The sequence below is a fragment of the Nycticebus coucang genome, chromosome 1 (genome assembly GCF_027406575.1).
Source record: "Nycticebus coucang isolate mNycCou1 chromosome 1, mNycCou1.pri, whole genome shotgun sequence".
Taxonomy (NCBI): Eukaryota; Metazoa; Chordata; class Mammalia; order Primates; family Lorisidae; genus Nycticebus; species Nycticebus coucang.
The window spans coordinates 12900263-12919126 of record NC_069780.1 but is presented as its reverse complement, the minus strand read 5'-3'; the positions used below and the strand labels follow the sequence as shown (position 1 = coordinate 12919126).

General features: G+C 41.8%; 1 long non-coding RNA gene across 1 annotated transcript in view; it reads left to right on the top strand.

Annotated features, from left to right (window-relative positions):
- LOC128591208 (uncharacterized) overlaps positions 1 to 18864 on the top strand; it is a 50844-nt gene that overhangs the window by 22764 nt on the left and 9216 nt on the right. The window contains exons 3-4 of the long non-coding RNA XR_008381548.1: positions 5207 to 5462; positions 17788 to 17916. This is a non-coding gene — a long non-coding RNA (uncharacterized LOC128591208). The remainder of the gene's footprint in view (positions 1 to 5206; positions 5463 to 17787; positions 17917 to 18864) is intronic.

Below are 18864 nucleotides of genomic sequence, written 5' to 3'. Positions count from 1 at the left end.
GAAGAACCAGTCCAGAACAACCCCGCCAAGGGACCATGAGGTAGCTACTGCAGAGGATTCCACCTATACAGAAATGTTAGGAATGACAGAAAGGGAATTTAGAATACACATGTTGAAAACAATGAAAGAAATGATGGAAACAATGAAGGAAACTGATAATAAAGTGGAAAATAACCAAAAGGAAATCCAAAAACAGAATCAAATCAGAGATGAACGATATGAAGAATATAAAAAGGATATAGCAGAGCTGAAGGAAATGAAACAGTCAATCAGGGAACTTAAAGATGCAATGGAAAGTATCAGCAACAGGTTAGACCATGCAGAAGAAAGAATTTCAGAGGTATAAGACAAAGTTCTTGAGATAACTCAGATAGTAAAAGAGGCAGAAAAGAAGAGAGAGAAAGCAGAACGTTCACTGTCAGAATTATGGGACTTTATGAAACGTTCCAACATACGAGTTATAGGAATTCCAGAAGGGGAAGAAGAATGCCCCAGAGGAATGGAAGCCATACTAGAGAATATTATAAAAGAAAATTTCCCAAACATCACCAAAGATTCTGACACACTGCTTTCAGAGGGATATCGGACCCCAGGTCGCCTCGACTCTAACCGAGCTTCTCCAAGACACATTGTGATGAACCTGTCCAAAGTCAAGACAAAAGAAAAGATTCTGCAAGCTGCCAGGAGTAAGCGCCAGTTGACCTACAGGGGCAAATACATCAGAGTGACCACAGACTTCTCTAATGAAACTTTCCAAGCAAGAAGACAATGGTCATCTACCTTTAATCTACTTAAACAGAACAATTTTCAGCCCAGAATTCTGTACCCTGCTAAGCTAAGCTTCAAAATTGACGGAGAAATCAAATCATTTACGGATATACAAACATTGAGGAAATTCGCCACAACAAGACCGGCTCTACAGGAAATACTTCAACCTGTTCTGCACACTGACCACCACAATGGATCAGCAGCAAAGTAAGAACTCAGAAATCAAAGGACAGAACCTAACCTCCACACTGATGCAAAAGATAAAACTAAGCAATGGACTCTCACCAAATAAGACGAATAGAATACTACCACACTTATCAATTATCTCCATAAATGTTAATGGCTTGAATTCCCCACGGAAGAGACATAGATTGGCTGACTGGATTAAAAAACACAAGCCATCCATTTGCTGTCTGCAAGAAACACACCTGGCTTCAAAAGACAAATTAAAGCTCCGAGTCAAGGGTTGGAAGACAATTTTTCAGGCAAATGGAATTCAGAAGAAAAGAGGAGTTGCAATCTTATTTTCAGATACATGTGGATTTAAAGCAACTAAAGTCAAAAAAGACAAAGATGGTCACTTTATATTGGTCAAGGGAAAACTACAACAAGAAGACATTTCAATTCTAAATATTTATGCATCCAATTTAAATGCTCCCAGATTCTTGAAGCAGACCTTACTCAGTCTGAGCAATATGATATCTGATAATACCATCATAACAGGGGACTTTAACACACCTCTTACAGAGCTGGACAGATCCTCTAAACAGAAATTAAACAAAGATATAAGAGATTTAAATGAGACCCTAGAACAACTATGCTTGATAGACGCATATAGAACACTCCACCCCAAAGACAAAGAATATACATTCTTCTCATCACCCCATGGAACATTCTCCAAAATTGATCATATCCTGGGACACAAAACAAATATCAACAGAATCAAAAGAATTGAAATTTTACCTTGTATCTTTTCAGACCATAAGGCAGTAAAGGTGGAACTCAACTCTAACAAAAATGCTCGACCCCACCCAAAGGCATGGAAATTAAACAATCTTCTGTTGAATAACAGATGGGTGCAGGAAGAAATAAAACAGGAAATCATTAACTTCCTTGAGCATAACAACAATGAAGACACAAGCTACCAAAACCTGTGGGATACTGCAAAAGCAGTTTTGAGAGGAAAATTCATCGCTTTAGATGCCTACATTCGAAAAACAGAAACAGAGCACATCAACAATCTCACAAGAGATCTTATGGAATTGGAAAAAGAAGAACAATCTAAGCCTAAACTCAGTAGAAGAAAAGAAATATCCAAAATCAAATCAGAGATCAATGAAATTGAAAACAAAAGAATCATTCAGAAAATTAATGAAACATGGAGTTGGTTTTTTGAAAAAATAAATAAAATAGATAAACCATTGGCCAGACTAACTAGAAATAGAAAAGTAAAATCTCTAGTAACCTCAATCAGAAACGATAAAGGGGAAATAACTGATCCCACAGAGATACAAGAGATCATCTCTGAATACTACCAGAAACTCTATGCCCAGAAATTTGACAATGTGAAGGAAATGGATCAATATTTGGAATCACACCCTCTCCCTAGACTTAGCCAGGAAGAAATAGAGCTCCTGAACAGACCAATTTCAAGCACTGAGATCAAAGAAACAATAAAAAAGCTTCCAACTAAAAAATGCCCTGGTCCAGATGGCTTCACTCCAGAATTCTATCAAACCTTCAAGGAAGAGCTTATTCCTGTACTGCAGAAATTATTCCAAAAAACTGAGGAAGAAGGAATCTTCCCCAACACATTCTATGAAGCAAACATCACCCTGATACCAAAACCAGGAAAAGACCCAAACAAAAAGGAGAATTTCAGACCAATCTCACTCATGAATATAGATGGAAAAATTCTCAACAAAATCCTAGCCAATAGATTACAGCTTATCATCAAAAAAGTCATTCATCATGATCAAGTAGGCTTCATCCCAGGGATGCAAGGCTGGTTTAACATACGCAAGTCCATAAAGGTTATCCACCATATTAACAGAGGCAAAAATAAAGATCACATGATCCTCTCAATAGAGGCAGAAAAAGCATTTGATAAAATCCAGCATCCTTTTCTAATTAGAACACTGAAGAGTATAGGCATAGGTGGCACATTTCTAAAATTGATTGAAGCTATCTATGACAAACCCACAGCCAATATTTTACTGAATGGAGTAAAACTCAAAGCTTTTCCTCTTAGAACTGGAACCAGACAAGGTTGTCCTCTGTCACCTTTACTATTCAACGTAGTGCTGGAAGTTCTAGCCAATACAATTAGGCAAGACAAGGAAATAAAGGGAATCCAAATGGGAGCAGAGGAGGTCAAACTCTCCCTCTCTGCTGACGACATGATCTTATACTTAGAGAACCCCAAAGACTCAACCACAAGACTCCTAGAAGTCATCAAAAAATACAGTAATGTTTCAGGATATAAAATCAATGTCCACAAGTCAGTAGCCTTTGTGTACACCAATAACAGTCAAGATGAGAAGCTAATTAAGGACACAACTCCCTTCACCATAGTCTCAAAGAAAATGAAATACCTAGGAATATACCTAACGAAGGAGGTGAAGGACCTCTATAAAGAAAACTATGAAATCCTCAGAAAGGAAATAGCAGAGGATATTAACAAATGGAAGAACATACCATGCTCATGGATGGGAAGAATCAACTTGTTAAAATGTCTATACTTCCCAAAGCAATCTACCTATTCAATGCCATTCCTATCAAAGTACCTACATCGTACTTTCAAGATTTGGAAAAAATGATTCTGCATTTTGTATGGAACCGGAAAAAACCCCGTATAGCTAAGGCAGTTCTTAGCAACAAAAATAAAGCTGGGGGCATCAGCATACCAGATTTTAGTCTGTACTACAAAGCCATAGTGCTCAAGACAGCATGGTACTGGCACAAAAACAGAGACATAGACACTTGGAATCGAATTGAAAACCAAGAAATGAAACTAACATCTTACAACCACCTAATCTTCGATAAACCAAACAAGAACTTACCTTGGGGGAAAGACTCCCTATTCAATAAATGGTGTTGGGAGAACTGGATGTCTACATGTAAAAGACTGAAACTGGACCCACACCTTTCCCCACTCACAAAAATTGACTCAAGATGGATAAAGGACTTAAATTTTAGGCATGAAACAATAAAAATCCTCCAAGAAAGCATAGGAAAAACACTGGAAGATATGGGCCTGGGGGAAGACTTCATGAAGAAGACTGCCATGGCAATTGCAACAACAACAAAAATAAACAAATGGGACTTCATTAAACTGAAAAGCTTCTGTACAGCTAAGGAGACAATAACCAAAGCAAAGAGACAACCCACACAATGGGAAAGGATATTTGCATATTTCCAATCAGACAAAAGCTTGATAACCAGGATCTATAGAGAACTCAAATTAATCCACATGAAAAAAGCCAACAATCCCTTATATCAATGGGCAAGAGACATGAATAGAACTTTCTCTAAAGACGACAGACGAATGGCTAACAAACACATGAAAAAATGTTCATCATCTCTATATATTAGAGAAATGCAAATCAAAACATCCCTGAGATATCATCTAACCCCAGTGAGAATGGCCCACATCACAAAATCTCAAAACTGCAGATGCTGGCGTGGATGTGGAGAGAAGGGAACACTTTTACACTGCTGGTGGGACTGCAAACTAGTACAACCCTTCTGGAAGGAAGTATGGAGAAACCTCCAAGCACTCAAGCTAGACCTCCCATTCGATCCTGCAATCCCATTACTGGGCATCTACCCAGAAGGAAAAAAATCCTTTTATCATAAGGACACTTGTACTAGACTGTTTATTGCAGCTCAATTTACAATCGCCAAAATGTGGAAACAGCCTAAATGCCCACCAACCCAGGAATGGATTAACAAGCTGTGGTATATGTATACCATGGAATACTATTCAGCCATTAAAAAAAATGGAGACTTTACATCCTTCGTATTAACCTGGATGGAAGTGGAAGACATTATTCTTAGTAAAGCATCACAAGAATGGAGAAGCATGAATCCTATGTACTCAATCTTGATATGAGGACAATTAATGACAATTAAGGTTATTGGGGGGGGAAGCAGAAAGAGGGATGGAGGGAGGGGGGTGGGTGGGGCCTTAGTGTGTGTCACACTTTAGGGGGGCAAGACATGATTGCAAGAGGGACTTTACCTAACAATTGTAATCAGTGTAACTGGCTTATTGTACCCTCAATGAATCCCCAACAATAAAAAAAAAAAAAAAAACAATGAAAAAAAAAAAGAAAATCATTTAGCTGAAATTAGAAAATGCCAGACCTTGAAGTACACATAATCATTTTTAATTCCTTATAATTGAGAGTTTTCATTCTTTTAACTAAAATTCCAGAAACAACACATTCTGAAGAATCCTATTGTGATGCAGAGACTTAGGGAATTCTAAGAGACCCCCAGATTCCAGGGGAAGAGAGAGAGGGAACTGGCTGACCATGGGGACTCCATCCCAGGACTAAAAGGCCTGCTGCGGGGTTTCTGGCTTCTAGAAAAACTTGAGAAGGAGGGAGACGCTTGAGAGGAGCAGGATCTGAACCGATCTGGGAGGAATGAGGCCGGAAAAAGTGTAGGAGTCCAGAAGTCAAGTACTGGTAAGTGACTAAGCTCCTGTCTCATCTGAGCCTATAAGGAGAGGGGGCTCTTTCTCCAGCTGTGGCCTAACACAGGTGACAAAAAGCATGTCCTTCTGTGTTGACATTATTTACTTTCTTGTTCCAGAAATTAGGTTCTCATTAGGAGCCCTAATGAGAAACTAGTGGGTTGATATGGCGCATGGTATTATTTTTTAGGGAACTGAAACCTAGAAGGAAGTGTGCGGAGGGGACAGCAAGGGCTGAGCAAAGGGGAAATGAAGGGCACCCGGAAGGCCAAGGACAGAGTTTTTCTGCTGTTTGCCTTGGTCTGGTCAGGACAGCTCAGCTGGGGAAAGAGAAACAGAGCCCTGTGCAAGACGCAGACTGGTCAATTATCAGTACATGCTGAGGATAAAAGGACGGGGCACTTGGTAGACGAGAAGAGCACAGACTTTGGCTTTAACTCACCTGCCCTTGAATCCGACTGAGCTGCTTACATTTTCCAAGTATCAGATTCCAAAACAGAAGACCGTCATGTGGCTGGAACCTGTAACATCCATTAGACTGCTTAACACAGGATCGGCAGTGGAAGCTGCTCAAGAAATTTCCATTTTTCTTCTTTTGTCTGTGGATAAACAACGTATGTCCCCAGAGGAAATGCTCTTTTAAGAATTTAGATAGAGCTTGGACAAATCACTGTCACTATTAGTGCCCGTTGGTCTCTGATCCCTGTCCAGAGGGCAGGAGGGGGCTTCCTGCACAAGCTACAGAAGCCCATGGTTCTGCCTTCTCCCCCCAACTTCCCATTCCTGCAGACAAGTGGGGAGCAGGTGTTCACGTAGCTGACAAAGTTGCATAATCAATCCCAAAGTCATTGCCATACCTCCTTTAATAGTGTTGCCAGACAGACATACAAGATGCCCAGTTAAATGTGAATTTCAGATGAACAATGAATAATTTTTTAGTATGCCTCAGATATTGTATGGGACATACTTATTCAAATTTAACTGAGTACCCTGGATCTGTCTTTGTTTTCCTGAATGCGGCAACTCTGTCTCATCATTCAACCATATTTTCTGTTTTTCTGTAGTAATCTCTGAGTGAAAAGAAAGATGGTGGTAATACCAAGTATTAGCAAGGATACGGAGCAATTGGAACTCTCATACATGGGAGTATAAATTGGTACCACCGCTCGTCATACTGTTTGATTTATCTACTAAGCCTAAGACCCCACAATTCTACTCCCAGGTTCTATACAAAACAGAAAGACATACATATGTTCACCTAAAGATATGTACAAGAATGCTCATAGCAGCACTATGCCATTCACAATAGTCTAAACTGGGAATGCTACAGTGGTAGCATGGATAAATAAATTGTGTATTTATGTAATGGAATATTACATAGCGACAAGAATGAATGAATTATTGCTACACACAATGCTGTTGTATCTCACAATAAAAATTTTGAACAAAAGAAATCAGGCACATCAAAAAAATAATATAGAATTAATCTAGATTCAACATACTTTTACATGGGTTCAAACTCAAGCAAAACTAGTCTCCTATGTTAGGTAGATAGGGTGGAAGAAGTTATCTCTGGGTGGAGGGTTTTGACAATGGGAAGGTGAGGAAGAGACCTGAGAGCTTCCGGGGTGCTGGCAATGTTCTAGCTCTTGAATCAGGTTGTGGTTACAAGATTGGTCCCTTTGTGAAAATTCATCAGTCATATGGTTTCTGTACTTTACTGTATGTGTATTATACTTCAATGAAAAGTTTATTGAAGGCCGGTGCAGTGATTCACACCTGTAATCTGAGCGCTCCCAGAGGCTGAGGCCAGTGGATTGTTTGAGCTCAGGAGTTCAGACCAACCTGAGCAAGAATGAGACCCTGTCTCTAAAAATAGCTGAGCACTGTGGCTGGCACCTGTAGTCCCAGGTACTTGGGAGGCTGAGGCAAGAGGATTACTTGAGCCCAAGAGTTTGAGGTTGCTGTAAGCTATAACACCCTGCACTCTACCGAGGGCAACAAAGTGAGCCTCTGTCTCAAAAAAAAAAAAAAAATGTTTATTGGCTAGAAAAAAATAGGCTCGGCACCCGTAGCACAGAGGTTACAGCAGCAGCCACATGCACTGAGGTCTGAGGGTTTGAACCTGGCCCGAGCCATTTAAACAACAATGACAACTGCAACAACAACAACAAAAACTAGCCAGCTGTTGTGGCAGGGCCGTAGTCCCAGCAATGAGGCAAGAGAATCACTTAAGCCCAAGAGTTTGAGGTTGCTGTGAGCAGTGATGCCACAGCACTCTACTGAGAGCAACATAGGGAGACTCTGTCTCAAAAAAATAATAATAATAATAATAGAAAAAAATGTAGTAGAACTGGATAGATTAAACTGTTACCATAGGAACAATAAGCAAAAGGAAGAGAAAAAAGGTGGGTTGTAGGGGTGGAGGACCCAGCAAGAATTTCACACTCAGAGGAAGTGGAGGACAGGGTGTGAACAAGTCTATAGGAAGACCAAGGTCACATAACGAGTCTTGAGTTCCAGGACTTGCATTTTAGACATTTGGGGTCTAAGAAGCAACATCCTGGTTTTTGTCTCTCACTGGGATTGCTTGTCAGGCCAGCTGTAGGCAGGGACCACACATCTGGTAGGAAACTGGCTTAGACGATCTGTACAATCTCCCTCCCCCAGATCCCGTTTCATGTTGACAACAGCATCCTGTCGATGCTGTCCAAGCCAGGGTTCTCTCCTCTGCACTGTTGATATTTGGGGCTGGATAATTCTTCATTGTAGGGGCTGTCCTGTGTTTGGGGGACGTTTAGCAATACCCCTGACCTCTACCCACGAGATGCCAGGAGCACCCTTGCACCAGCAGTGGCAACCAAAAATATTTCCAGATTAAATGTCCCCTAGAGGTTAAAATAATCACTGGTTGAGAACCAGGGATCTAAATCTGCATTCTAGAATTCTAGAGCAAATTTTTAAGCTACTGTTTTGTTTTGTTTTATTTTGAGACAAAGTCTCAAGCTGTTGCCCTGGGTAGAATGCTGTGGGGTCATAGCTCATAGCAACCTCCAGTTCTTGGGTTCCAGCGATCCTTTTGCCTCAGTTTTTCTATTTTTAGTAGAGCAGGGTCTCACTTCTGCTCAGGCTGGTCTCGAACTCGTGAGCTCAAGCTATCCACCCGCCTCGGCCTCCCAGAATGCTAGGATTACAGGTGTGAGCCACCATGCCCAGCCTAAGCTTTGGTTTTAAGATATTAGAAACAAGTAAATAAAAAACACATAAAGAGAAAGCAAAGTTAGTTACATATTTCTAGTTTCCTACAGTCCCAAAATTGACCTTAGAAAGGACATGCCAGGAAAAGGTTTACCTTTTATTCCTGAGTGGGGCTTGCCAGTTTCAGCTGGCCAAGATTCATAACTCATGATTGACAGAGCTCCATGGAAAGCATCCATGCTTTGGAGTGCCAACGCTCTGAGTGCAACCCCAGCCTTGCCCCTCTGCCTCTTTAAACAAGGGACCAATTTTCTGCTTCTCTTCCTTTCTCCGGCAGCCTTGTAGGAGAGCCACTGACATCACAGCAGATCTAGGATAAGGTGAAGGGAGGGAGAAGGAAGAATAGGATGGTTTCTCCCTCCAGGGCCAAGTACTAGCTGTTATTTAATTAATATTCATGAGAGACTTACCACATGAGCCTCAATTTTAAGGGCTTTTCAAATATTAACTCATTTATTCCTCCTGACAGCCTTATGAGCTAGGGACTGCTCGTATCCCATTTTCACAGATAAGGAAACTGAGGCACAGAGCATTGAAGTCGCTCCGCCAAGATGATGCAGCTGGTCAGTCAGAAGCTGGAGTCGAAAGGCAGAATTCACGTTCTCAACCTCCAGCCTATGCAGTTAGGTCCGCTTTCCTGGTTTCTGTAACATTTTCTGTGATGTCTCTTCATGGTTTTTCGCTGAGGAGATGGGACAGAGGACGAAGGTCAACACTTTGAGACAAGCTTCATTTCCTCATTTGTGGATTACAGAGGTTGGACTAGCAATCGTGATTTTCTGTTTTTGAGACAGAGCCTCAAGCTGTGGCCCTGGGTAGAGTACTGTGGCATCATAACTCACAGCAACCTCAAACTCTTGGGCTCAAGCGATTCGGTTGTCTCAGCCTCCCAAGTAGCTGGGACTACAGGTGCCTGCCACAACGCCCAACTATTTTTTGGTTGCAGCTGTCATTGTTGTTTGGTGGGCCCAGGCTGGATGCGAATTTGCCAGCTCAGGTGTATGTGGCTGGCGCTTAGCTGCTTGAGCCACAGGCACGGAGCCGTAATGGTGATTTTTACAGGGCCTTGTTGCTTAACTTCTTTGCCTCGTTTTTCTTATCTGAAGTAAAAAGTGTTTTATCAGCTTTAATTTCCTCGGTAGTCTTGTTGGCTGTGACTATTAGAGATCAAGTTTATGAAAATGCTTTGAAGCATCACGCCATACACAAGTGTAAGCCACCATCCTCCTCTTGGCAGCCTATCTTGCTCAGCTTTTTTCTACCAACTTGCACTGCTACGTGGACTCTCATGTATAAATTGATCTGCTGTTTTCAAAATCTGTTCACATACCTGATCTTATTTGAGACTCCCAAATACCGCTTGAGGAAAGCCTTCTGATTCCTAACACACTGGCCGTCCTACTCCACCAGGCTGTCATTTCCTTCCAGGTACCCCAGGCACGTTTCCATCTGATTAAATCAGGCACAGGCCCCACTGTTTAGCAACATTTAGTTTGAAAGAGAGACAGCAGTGGATACATCAAGTCATGACACACAGGACACACAGTGCTTTATAGACAAACTACTGACACAGTCTTGTCACGTTAGTACACCACCACAATGAGACAAGTTGCTCATATTCATTTTAAAGATGTCAAAACCAAGGCTCAGAGAAATTAGTTGACTTGTCCAAGGCCACACAGATAGGCTGCTTGTCTCTGCACTTCCTAACCTTGAACTAGACACCAGCTAGTCTAAGTGTGGGCCAGGGACCCTGGACTTGTTAGAAGGGCAAGTCTCAGGTCCCACTTTGGAACCACCGAGGCTGGATCCACTTCTTAAAAGGATACTTAGATGAGTCCTGTCCATCTGACCTGGCTCGGCGTCCATAGGTCAGTGAGTAGGGCACCAGCCACATACATGGAAGCTGGCGGGTTCAAGCCCTGCCGGGGCCTGCTAAACAACGATCACAACTGCAACCAAAAAATAGTCAGGTGTTGTAGCAGGCGCCTGTAGTCCCAGCTACTTGGGAGGCTGAGGCAAGAGAATTGCCTAAGCCCAGGAGTTTGAGGTTGCTGTGAGCTGTGATGCCACAGCACTCTAATGAGGGTGACATAGTGAGACTGTCTCAAAAAAAAAAAAAAAAAACCCACTGACCTGTATTGCTGTTTTCCAACCTTTTTTATCTCACAGCACACTTGAACCTGTAGTTAAACTTCTTGGCACATTTAAATTATGTTGATCAAAAAAAGAGTTAAAAAAAGAACGCATTTACCGTGCTTTGAACTTCTTTTGAAGGTAATTTAATTAATGATTTTTAAAATTTTTCCCAGCACACCTAAGATGCTCTTACGGCACATCTGTTGAAAATCACTTGAAGATTATCATGCAATGTACAGAAGAGAAAAATCTGTGAATAAACACACACATATCCATACAGGCACATATCCTAGTATGTTTTCAAAAAATACACTTCTACACGTTGTATTTTTAGTAAGAGAATTTAGGGATTTAGGGGTGGCACCTGTGGCTCAGTGAGTAAGGCGCCAGCCCCATATACTGGAGGTGGTGGGTTCAAACCTGGCCCCAGCCAAAAACTATAAAAAAAAAATAAATAAATACCTTATTTGGGCAGCACCTGTGGCTCAACAGGGTAGGGCGCAAGCCCCATATGCTAGAAGTGGTGGGTTCAAACCCAGCCCCAGCCAAAAAAACTGCAAAAAAAAAAAACACAGAGAATTTAGGGATTTAAAAAGCAGGTGACCTGAGTCCCTGTGTTAGATTAGGGATTGAATTAATTCAATTAATAAACATAACAATACCTACTAAGATAGATGTGATTTTCACAGATAGCAATTGTAGCATACATCTATTCCAAGATTTATACCCAAACTTCTTATTCCTGAAACAACTCACTGGTTATTATTTCAACATCAAACACACCAAATTTTATCCTTACTCTAATCTATTCAGCACAATAAACATATGTGACCCTTGTAACACAAACAGTTGTAAGCACGGAAAGAAGAATATTTAAAGTACAGCCTTTGCCCGGGAGAAATTTTTAGCTTTGGAGCCTGCTATGATCTGGGTATCCTCTCCCAAATTCACACTGAAACTTAAATCCCCAGTGTGGCAGCATTGACAGGTGCGGCCTTTAAAAAGTGATTGGATCATGAGGACAGAGCCGTCATGAGTGGATCAATCCATTAATGGATAAGTGGGTTATCCCAGGAGTGAGACTGTTGGTTTTATAAAAAGTCATAGGGAAACTTGGATGGGGATACTCAGCCCCATCACTGTGTCCTGTGCCACCTGAGGACACTTCAGACAGTCCCCACCAGCAAGAAGGCTCCCCCCATTTGCAGCCTCTTAACCTTGTACTTTTCAACCTCCAAAACTGTAAGAAATAAAACCCTTCACAACCAGTTACAGATTCCTTTGTTCCTTCTCCACTTCTCCTGCTTCACTTGATGAGCCAAAAAACTTAAAAAGTGAGGGAGAAAAAGGAAGAAATTCCTCTTCTATATAAATACCCAGTTTTGGATATTCTATTATTAGCAGCAGAAAATGTACTAAGATAGGGCCTCTGGAAATTGAACAGTTTTTTCATTTTGACATGAACTGTTTTAACTGGTTAACTGTTTTAATGGGCTATACTGGTATTTTTCTCCCCAAAGCAATGTTTTTATTAAAGAAGTAATTTAGGCAGTGCCCATAGCTCAGTGGGTAGGGCACCAGCCACATACACCGAGGCTGGCAGGTTCAAACCTGGCCTGGGCCAGCTAAAACAACAACTGCAACAACAAAAAAAGCTGGACATTGTGGCGGGTGCCTCTAGTCCCAGCTACTTGGGAGGCTGAGGCAAGAGAATCACTTAAGCCCAAGAGTTTGAGGTCACTGTGAGCTGTGAGGCCATGGCACTCTATCCCCAGCAACAGTTGGGGCTCTGTCTCAAAAAGAAAAGAAAACAAAGAAAAACAAAAGAAGTCATTTACTGTTAAGAATATCCCCTTACAGGTACATTTTTCTTTTTTTAGTGACAGATACCCACACCAGCAGGAGCTCTCTGTGTGTCTGGCACATGTGTTTGCATGTGTGGATGTGTGCACACTGATGTTTCCAGTATACTTTTAAAAGGTAATGGATATTTCATCTGTGAGGCCAGAGGTATGGCTGTCCCTCAGTATCCACAGGGAATTAGTTCTAGCCCCCCTACCAAAATCCACAGAACCTGAAGTCCCCAATATGAAATAGTGCAGTATTTGGATGTAACCTACACACATCTTTCTGTATACTTTCAATCATCTCTAGATAAATATTTTCTATCTGCAGTTATTTGAATCCACAGATACAAAACCCACAGATATGGAGGAGCCAAGTCACAGTGACAGCATCACCAAAATTGAACAATGCCCCACCTGTCCAAGTTATTTCTAAGTACTTCTTAGTAGACTGAGTTCATGCCATGTGCCAACTCCAATCACATGGCAGTAGCATCTTGTGCACTGTCTCGTGAAGGGCTCTAAGGTACATACATGTGCGGCCTGCATGTTCTGCAATCAATTAGCAATGTCTGCTGTATGTGCAGGAAGGGAATGTTGTGGTGTGTCTGCCACACATCGCAGTTCCTGCATTCTGACCCTTCCTTCTGCTCCGAGAAGCTGAGACTTCACTGTTTCTCGTACATTCCATAACATTCTTTTCCCTAGGCATTTCTGCAAGGTGTTTCTATTGCCTGGAAGTTTCTCCTTCCCATGCTCTTGGTACAGATTTGTTTTGATTGAAATTAGATACCACCAGTTCCTCCCAGCTATACCTGTCCTGTGGGACTATGCAAGTAGCTCTGTGGTTATAGGTCTTTTGTTTCACCACTAGAGATTTCCACCTAATGAGTTCCCTTCTTAATTACTTTCTCCTTCTAACTCAAATTTCTGTCTAACTCCCTCTGGTGCTATAGTAAAAGGAAGCCAAACTTCTGGATGAAAAGATTTTAAGTGGGCTGGGAGTGGTTGCTCACACCTGTGATCCCAACACTTGGGAGGCCAAGGTGGTTATATTGCCTAAGCTCGTGAGTTCAAGACCAGCCTGAGCAAGAGCGAGACCCTGCCTCCTAAAAATAGCCAGGCGTTGTGGCTGGTGCCTATATTCCCAGCTACTTGGGAGGCTGAGGCAAGAGGATTGCTTGAACCCAAGAATTTGAGGCTGCTATGAGCTATGATGCCAGGGCACTCTTACCAAGAGTGACCAAGTGAGACTGTCTCAAAAAAAGAAAAGAAAAGAAAGGATTTTGAATAAACTATGCTTTTCTTTCCTTGTTCTGTTTTCATTTGGTTCTCAGAGGAATCAGTGTCTGGGATGGGAGTTGGAAAAATAGCATTTAGATTTAAAAGCAGCTACGTGGGGCAATGATTACTGTTATGAAGCTCTTCACCACTCTCAGCTCCTTACAAACCCGCTGCCACCACCACCACCACTTAAGAAGCACTTGGAGTGCTTACTAAATGTATAGCTTCCTCAGCCTCTTCCCAGGCCCACTAAATCCAAATCTCTATGGATGAGTGTAGGATAATATTTAGAAATAAACATCCTACATCAAGACACAGAGACATTTTAAACAAACCCCTCAGATGAATCTTACACACACTGAAATTTGAAAAATAAAAAAAATACTTCTTCATTGTGAGTGAGGTTTTTTTTGTATTTTATTGTAAGTAGGTAAATTACACCATAAATGTTAGCTAACAATATGCCAGTGGTTTTCTAAGATAGAATGTCTCTGTAAGCAAAAACCAGTGGAAAATATCGGCTAGGTGGAATATTTTAACTGATGAGACTCCACAGTAGCCAGCACTACAGAACACTCTTACTGTACAAAAATTAAAAGTGGCCTTGCCCCATTACAAATTTAATTCATTTCTTAGGTAATATTATCCATTCTCTGCAGACTCGTTCTGGGCAGTTTTCTACTGCAGGCCCACTGTGCACCAGGCACTGTGGGAAGATTCCCCAGTCAGTTCTTTACTTTCTTGTGAGGGTTTTAACTGGATAGAACCTCAGTCTTTGCACCACTGCATGGCCACAGGATATCCTGTGTTGTTAGCAAAGACATCAGTCCCCTCCCCATTAATCAGAGAGGAGAAAGACCTTTAGATTCTAGTTAAATATTTATCTATATACCTCAGTTTTAAACCTCATTCCTAGTGTGATTTGACCATTATTATAAAGCCTTTTCCGTCAGGGTTATTTTCCCTTGTGTCATAAAGCAAGAGCTCTTGATAATAAGTATTAGGAGTCTATGCTAAGGGGGTTCAAAGTTCCTTGGATTTTATTATTTCATAGAACTTCCACTCTTCTTTGTGGGATAGAAGGTGGGATGAGGCTATCTATGGGGCTCCATTACTGACAGCCAGACGTCCCGGAGTAAGCAAGAGGTCAGGAGGAAGAGCGGACGAGGCAAAGCGCTGAGAAGGCTGATGAGGAAGGAAAGATGGAGAAAGAGTGAGATGGCATGAGCAGCAGGCCTCAGAGTTGGCCCTGTCAGGATCAGTTCTTTTTTTTTTTTTTTTTTGAGACAGAGTCTCACTCTGTTGCCCTGGGTAGAGTGCCGTGGTGTCACAGCTTCCAGCAACCTCTAACTCTTGGGCTTAAGCGATTCTCTTGCCTCAGCCTCCCAAGTACTGGGACTTCAGGCACCCACCACGCCAGCCAGTTATTTTGTTGTTGTTGTCGTTGTTTAGTAGGCCAGGGCAGGATTCCAACCCACCAGCCCCAGTGTATGTGGCCGGTGTCCTAACCACTGAGCTACAGGTGCCGAGCCATAGAATCAGTTCTTAAATGTTTTACACACTCAGGGCCAGCTCAGGATGCTGGATCACACCTCTGTGTTTTTCACCAAGCATTGTGGGTGAACCTAATGCCCAGCCAGGTTTCAAAAGCACTGGGCACCTTCCCCCGCAACCTGGTTGTGGAACATGGAAGAGGTGGAATTAAGGCGGCAGCTTGCCACCGCCAGCGGTCAGGGGCTGGCAAAAGTGAGCTGGGAAGAAGACTGGCAGCCAAACAACAGAGCACGGCATTGTGGTGAGATTTGAAATAGCAAAAAAGAAAATTTTAACTTCACTCTCCATGAAACCAAATACATTTTCTCTTGAGGGTTCTGACTGGATAGGACCTCAGGAGATTTAACCTGATTGCTGGGGGAAAGATTAGAAGTATAAGCACCACTTTATTTGAACTTCACTATTTCCCAGTGGTTTTGCAACTCTGGGTTTCTCTATCAGGCCTTGAAGCCTCTCTTTTTCAGATTCTGGTCTGACACTTTTACAAAAGGAAGCTAATCATTTTATGGAATAAACTAGGTCTTCTATTAGCTCCAACTGTCAGGATATTAATAATCATGGAATGAATGCTGACATTAACTAGAAACACTTATTCTAATGATAACAATTTTATTGAGATATAAAAGTCATCATTATTGCTGAAGTTTCTTTTTTATTGAGACAGAGTCTCACTCAGTTGCCCTCAGTAGAGTTTGGTAGAGTACCATGGTGTCATAGCTCACAGCAACCTCAAACTCTTGGGCTCAAGTGATTCTCCTACCTCAGCCTCCCAAGTAGCAGAGACTACAGGTGCCGGTCACAATACCTGGCTATTTTTAGAAATGAGGTCTCACTGTGGCTCAGGCTGGTCTCGAACTCATGAGCTCAGGCAATCCACCCATCTCGGCCTCCCAGAGTGCTAGGATTATAGGTGTGAGCCATCGTACACAGCTACTGCTGGAGTTTCTTATGTCCTCCTATTAAGGATTTACCTTCTCTGAAAATTTATGTAGTACAAAGAGTGGAATTTGGTGTCAGAAGGCCTGGCTTTGATTTCTAATTCACATGCTGATTAATTCTTCTTGTCACTTACTATATTGAAAATCCCTTTCTAACACTGAGTTTCAGTTCTGTCATTTGCAAAATTGACATTCTCCATCTCACAGGGTTCTCATAAGAAGCACCCTGGGAGGCTAAAAAAGAAGATAAAGGATAATGTCTATGAAGTAGCTTTGTAAAAATTAAATATAATTCCATTTATTTATTTGAGACAGGCTCTTGCTCTGTTGCTCTGGTTAGAGTGCTGTGATCATCATAACTCGCAGCAATCTCCAACTCTTGGGCTCAAGCGATCTCTTGCCTCAGTTTTTCTATTTTTAGTAGAGACAGGGTCTCACTTTTGCTCAGGCTGGTCTCGAACTCCTGAGCTCAAGCAATCCACCCACCTTGTCGGCCTCCCAGAGTGCTAGGATTACAGGCGTGAGCCACAGTGCCTGGCTGACTCCTGGTCTTTTAGACAGAACCTAACTCTTCCAGCCAATTGTTAGCTAAAGAATCTTTAAACCCACCTGTAAGCTCCCCCCCTTCCAGATGTCCCACCGTTTTTGGCCAAACAAATGTATGTTTTCCACGTATTGGTTTATGACCTCATTTACAATTCCTGTCTCCCTAAAATATATAAAACCAAACTGTAACCCCACCATCACCGAGTCCACTTGCTCATGGTTTCTTGGATGTGCTCCGAGTCATGGTCCTCAACGCTGGCTCAGAAAGAACCTCCTTAAATTATTTTACAGAGTATGGCTTCATTTCTGTCAATAGTACTCAGTACTCAGAATACAATTTCTATTAAACATAAATGCACTTCAAATGCAAGATAAACACCACTCAGGATGATTGTCTTGAAAATAGCAAAACAGGGCAGCGCCTGTGGCTCAAGGAGTAGGGTGCCGGTACCATATGCCGGAGGTGGCGGGTTCAAGCCAGCCCCGGCCAAAAACCACAAAAAAAAAAAAAAAAAAAGAAAATAGCAAAACAACATTTTATTGATGAAAAGTACGAATCAAAAGAAAAAAAAATTCCAAAAACCTGAGAAAGGAAGCTTTCTCTCCATTCCTTCCTGTTTTTAATTCTTAAACATCTACATTAGTCTGAAATGTTATGGTGTTAGTTGAGCCTGACCATCCCAAACCAGGATGCTTGTAATCGAATGTCTTTTCAACTAGGGGTTTAATACCTTTTTGGTTTTGTTTTTTGCAGGCAGTGTCCTTCTGAACTTGGCCTGAAAAATGAATCCAGTTGTTTCACAGCCAACATATGACCCAAGAAGTGTGGCCATTAGTCACTGGCAAACTAGCCCCTGGGACTGCTTTGCTGACAGGAAGATTTGTGAGTCCATCTGGTTAATGCCTTCTCCTTGAGTACAATCATGAAGGCTACTGTCATGAGGAAAATCACTATCTAGCCTCTTGTTGGGTTCCATGCTGTAATCGCTAACTCAGAAGTCAAAAGCTGGGCACTTGGGTGGATATATTTCGTTTGTCCTAAACGTAATGAACCCTCTTGATGTATTTCTTGCTTTAATTTTAAAATAATAGGAAATAGATAAAAATCAGATTTCACATAAAAATGTAGTTTTCCAATGTAGATTTAAAGGTTTTCTTGAAATTTTGGAAAATCTGGAAAGACAGGTCCTCATTCTCACATGGCAGGAGTTGGCTGCTGTTGAGTATTAGCTAATCCCATGAAAGGGAATATTCGCTCTGCAGTTTGATATGTTTATATCTACCACTCACTATCTTCCCTTTTGTGTTTTTTTCCAACTTATTTCATTCCCTTGCAACCTGCCTGGCTTTGTGTTTGTGGTCCTTCTCCTGCTCTTTTAAAAATGTTCTCCTCTTAGGCTGGGAGCGGTGGCTCACACCTGTAATCCTAGCACTCTGGGAGGCCGAGATTGGGGGCCTGGTAGGTTGATTGCCTGAGTTCACAGGTTCAAGACCAGCCTAAGCCAGAGTGAGACCTAAAAAAAAAAATAGCTAGGTGTGATGGACACCTATAGTCCCAGCTACTTGGGAGGCTGAGGCAAGAGAATCACTTGCGTCCAAGAATTGGAGGTTGCTGTGAGCTGTGACTCCATGGCACTCTATGGAGAATGACACAGTGAGGCTCTGTCTCAAAAAAAAAAAAAATTTGTTTTTCACCTCTTTAGTAGCACCGTGGTCTTGGTGTGTTTTTCCAATTTGTCTTCTATTTACCCCTTTTGTTTTCTACAGTGCTGATTCTGAGCATTTTCCAGCTTTCAGTTCTTACTGAAAACAGGAAAATACTTTCCTTCTT